The sequence below is a fragment of the Mastomys coucha genome, unplaced genomic scaffold (assembly GCF_008632895.1).
Source record: "Mastomys coucha isolate ucsf_1 unplaced genomic scaffold, UCSF_Mcou_1 pScaffold20, whole genome shotgun sequence".
NCBI lineage: Eukaryota > Metazoa > Chordata > Mammalia > Rodentia > Muridae > Mastomys > Mastomys coucha.
In genome coordinates, this window is record NW_022196903.1 from 89,896,329 (window position 1) to 89,901,268 (window position 4,940).

At 39.6% G+C, this 4,940-nt stretch overlaps 1 long non-coding RNA gene across 1 annotated transcript in view; it reads left to right on the forward strand.

The window, feature by feature from the left end:
- Positions 1-1,851, forward strand: part of LOC116099306 — a 14,295-nt gene extending 12,444 nt beyond the window's left edge. The window contains exons 2-3 of the long non-coding RNA XR_004122201.1: positions 1,289-1,351; positions 1,699-1,851. This is a non-coding gene — a long non-coding RNA (uncharacterized LOC116099306). The remainder of the gene's footprint in view (positions 1-1,288; positions 1,352-1,698) is intronic.
- The last annotated feature ends 3,089 nt before the right edge of the window (positions 1,852-4,940 follow it).

The following is a 4,940-nucleotide window of genomic DNA, read 5'->3' on the forward strand; positions in this document are numbered from 1 at the left end:
ATATATATATATATATATATATATATATATATATATATATATATATCAGTGTGTATGTGCCTGCAGGGGCCAGAAGTCACACAAAATCTCTTGGAGCTGGAATTAAAGGCATATGTGAGCTGCCTGAGCTGGGTGCTGGAATCTGAATTCAGTTCTGCAGGAGAAAACATCAAGTGCTCTTACACACTGAGTCATCTCTCCAGCCCCAAAAGAAGTCACAGTATTGGACCCTTAGCTCTCATTACCATCACTCTCTTTCCTTGTTGAAATAGTGCTTGAATGGGGAAAGAGGGGTATGTGAGACACATGTGTCCAGAATTTCTAGTACTGGTCATTAATTATTGATGAATGAATTAAAAAATGAAATGGATCAGGGGTTCCACTAACATGTACAACACAGTGATTCATTCCAAATCTGTAGTGTTCATTAAGTAGTATCTTTCCTAGAATAGGGCCCAGTGTATGTCAGTGAGATCAGTTTAGCATAGGTAAATCATAGGTAAATCATAAAACGTAATCAGTTTTCCCATATCACGCTGGGACATCAAAGTCCTCAAGGGAGACTTGCTTAGCTAAGTATAGCTGTCTCTTCTTTGGACAGAACCTTAACAATAACAAGTTTAGTCAGAATGGAAACTTCTATACAGTAAATAATATCTTTCATTGCCATTGGCAATAACTTTCTAAGTAGAATTTGAAGCTGTGTGTAAGATAGCTAGGGTTGTGTTTCTATTTTGGTTGTGATTTTTTTTCCCACTTGGAGAGTAAGAATGAGGTGAGGTATACTTAAGGATCAAGGGGAGGGCTATCACTTATTTATACTTGTATCAAATGATCTATTATTTCTGGTCCCTCCCTCCAGTGTTAGATAATCCTTCTTGTTACAAGTGAGCTTCAACTGTTGTTCTCCCCTTTATAGTCTGTAATGTTCCAGGAAATGGAATGACTTTGCTGAAAGAATGCCTAAAATAAGAGTAAGTCATCAGTGTGCATTCATCCTTAGAAGAAAATATATTCACTGGCGACCTTTGTGCATTTCAGTGCCTCTGACTACCATCTGGAGTCTTATTTAACCTAACCCCCAGTAGCATCCCAAATACGGATTTGCTTAAAGAAATACCTCCCCCCAACCCCCCCCCCGTCAGTGTGTGTGTGTGTGTGTGTGTGAAGATATGTATGCCTGTGGTGGCCAAAGGTCAACCCTGGCTGTCATTTCTCAGACACTGGCTCACCTTGTTTTGCCTTGTCTTCAAAAATTTATTGTCTTTATGTGTGTGTGTCTTTGTAGGTGCACTCACCTGGGCCGAAGAAAGGGATCAGATCTCTGAATCCCCTGGAGCTACTGTTGGAGGTATTTGTGGAATGCTCAGCTTGTTTCATGGACTTGTTACAAAACTGGGGAGCAGGGGCTTTTGACTGTGGACCTATCGCTCCTCCCCAGCTCTCAGATGGCTTGGAGTAGTCTGGGATGGTAGGCCAGCAGGACCAAAGAATCTTACCTGTTGGGCACTGGGACTGGGATTTTAAGTGTGTGCTGCTATCTGCTATCCCAACTTTTGCTTGCAACCACTGTGACCCTCCCCAGCCAGGAGCTGGCTGTCTCAGACCTTGCCTTGCCACAAATAGCCAGCCTACATTGGGCGAGGCTTCCTGACTTAAACAAAGCCCTTTTTGTTCCTGCCACTTCTCTGCCTCCAGGGTCCTGCTAACAGCTATGCCCGCCTCCAAAGACCCAAGATGAAGATGCTGATTGGGCCACTAAATGCTGGCGGACTGAGGACGGGGGCTTTTGCCTGCCTGACAATAAATCATATTCTCAGTTGAATAATACTTTCTAGACTGAAAGCAGAACCATGCCTCAGCCCATTTTTTTATTTCCTCTAGCAGTCCAGTGGTTCCCTTTATTCTCTTAGGCTCCTACTCCTCTTCCAGAAGACCCCGTTCGTTTGTATGTAGCTGCAGGCGGCTGCAACAAACCGCTTTACTGATTGATCTATTACTCAGCTCAGAAAAGTTTCTAGGTCTGGGTGAACCATTTGTTACATGATGCTAAGCAACTTTGCATAGTCAGCTGTGGACTGTGGGGTTATTTTCTTCTTACAGATTATATGAATAAAGGAAGTTTTAAAAGTTATATAACATATTAGTAGAAAAATATCAATTTTAAAAGTTAAAAATTTTTTGAATATTATCTACAATATACCACTTGAGTAAACACTTGATTTTTCAGTAATTTAGATTAATTAATTTTCATCAGCATTGTTTAAGTGTTGTGGTCTTTACTTAACACCTTATAGATGCACAACCTTACATATAAATCTTACAAAATGGATAAAAATAATCCATATGTATGGTGACTTATTTTCAGGTCAGGTTTAGGGGTAGATGCTTTATAGGGTCCTTTTGTAAGTAGCCATAAATTTAATTATAATGTGTTTATCACTTGAGGACCTTGATACTCTAATAAAGTGGATTTTCCTTATTAAAAGCACAGGAAGCTGTTAGTTAGAATCAAGAACAGGGGTACAGGATAGTTCAGTGGTAGAGCACTTGCCTAACATGTCTGAGACCTGGAGTTTCAGTCATTAACACCACAGAAGAAATAAAAGTAATAAATACAATAAAGAGTGAGGAAGGTCCCTGAGAGATTGAGAGCTTATTCTAATTTGTCCTGTACGCTTTGGGGTGTAGGCAACAGTTCTGAGTGTTATAATGACTTTTCCATATGTGGTGTTCTGGTTTCAGAGGAGTTGTCCACATTGTGTAGAAGTCACAATTTGCATCATTAGATTAAACTAAAGGGTGTGATCTTGCCTCCTCTAAGTCACATAATTCTCTTTTTATGTTCATGGAAGATCTGTCTAATTCCCAAAGGGAGCATAAAGCTCTAAATTATGATGTCCTCCTGAAGAGTTATGAACGTCACCCCATTAACACTTGACATGAGGAAAAGGCAACTCTTTGAATGTTGAGATAAAAATACGTCCCTCTAGTGGAGAGTTATATTTTATCTGTAACTGAGTAATTTAGACTCAAGTGACCTATATTGAGGAAAAGAATTAATAGTGAAAAGACAAAGGATTGATGGATTTCTGCCACAGGAACAGGAAGTTCAGCACATTAGCAGTAGCTGGAAGAATTTGGGACATGATGCTATTCCAAAATTATCAGGAAGAGAAAATATAATAAAGGAGAAAAAAATAGCGTGAGCAGTTTCCTACTCCCACCTCCCCGGATGTTCAAGTTCATGTTTCCTCAGATGGAGCTTCTCCATCAGATTTCTCTTTTGAAAAAAAAGCTTCGTGTTTTGTGGGCTCTCTTCCAGTGAGAAATAAACCAAAAGTTTTTTGTTTATTTTTGAAGTGATCATTATGTCCTCAGCACATAATTCTCCGAATCCCACTTGTTGGTATTCTAAGAAAATTCGCTGCTTTGTGTGTGAGAAAACGCTGTCATCTTCCAAGTTAAAGTCCAGATAAAAATGTATCTAGTTCCTTAGCAAGCCAAACTCCTTAATAGAATTGCTTCTTTGTGGGAACATGGTTTTTCTGAGCATGCTTTCTTGACTGCCTCCTTCCGTAATTCTCCTCCGCCCCCTCTTCCTCCTCCGCCTTTTTCCTCCTTTTCCTCCACTTCCGCTGCCTCCTCTCTTTTTTCCTCCCACATTAGTTCCTGTAACAGCTCAGGAAAAAAAATATGTCCCAGATTTTAAACCCTTTGAAATTCTTATGATAGGAAATGTACCCTGAATTTAATCTGATTATTTAAAAAAGAACTGCAGATTCAATTTCTTATAATAACTTGTTACGATTGTTATAGGTGCCATATCTTGAAGACTTAGCTAAAGTCATAAGAAGGAGGAAGAAACCTGAAATATAAAACTATTAGCCCCAAGCTATATTTGTTTGATACATAAACCACTGAAATCAAGTTTGGAAATTTTGAAATCCTACCTTTGATTCCTCCTCCCACCAAGTCCCCCATACTGAATGCTGGAAGTGATTTGTGCACATTTGTGGGAACTGAATTTGGATCCTCTCAGAGATCAATATATGCTCTTAACCACTGGATTGTCTCCCCAGCCCCTGGGGGATGATTTTTAAGGCTAATTTGGCAAAGTGTCATCATGATATTGTGTGTAATTCTTTGCAGAATACCAAGCTCATAGTTCTGTATGAGTGTAACCTTTGATCCTGGAACACCAAACTTCTATTGGCAGTATCAGTTCCTGAATGAACAGATTCTCTGGGTTCTGGATCTGTAGAGCAGACTTTCTAACATTTTGAAAGCATAATGTTTTTCTCAGCATTTTCTTCTTGGGTCTAAGTTTTTTTTTTTTAAGTATGTAAAAATGATTCCTAACTTAAGGCATTCCTCAAAAGGGGGTGGGGGCTGGTATGGCTAATACAATTAATACATTTAAAAGCCTTCAAGAGTTTGTGAGTGAAATTGAAATTCAAATCTCTTTGCCCTTGGGCCTTTTTAAAAAAGGATTAATTTTAAAGTAAGTGTGTGTGTGTGTGTGTGTGTGTGTGTGCCTATGTCTGTGTGTGGGAGGGTATGTGTGTGTGCATACACATGGGCTTGAGCAGGTAACTGTAGAGGCCAAATATATTTGATTTTAAAAATGGGGTGCATGTGGTCTTTAACAACTCAGCATTCATATTGTGTGCTTTTGTTAGTCTTAACTATGTGGTTGACACAGCCTAGAGTCACATGATAAGTGTCAGTTGAGGAATTGCCTAGATCAGATTGGCAGCCTGTAGTCATGTCTCTGGTGGCATTGTCTTGATGTAGGATGACCCAGCTCACTGTGGGTACCACCATTCCCAGGGCAGGAAGTACTGGGTTGTCATAAGAAAGACATCTAAGTATGAATATGTCAACAGTGTGCTGTCTTTCTTTTCCTGAGCCCGCTGAGAAATAGCCAATAGAACCTA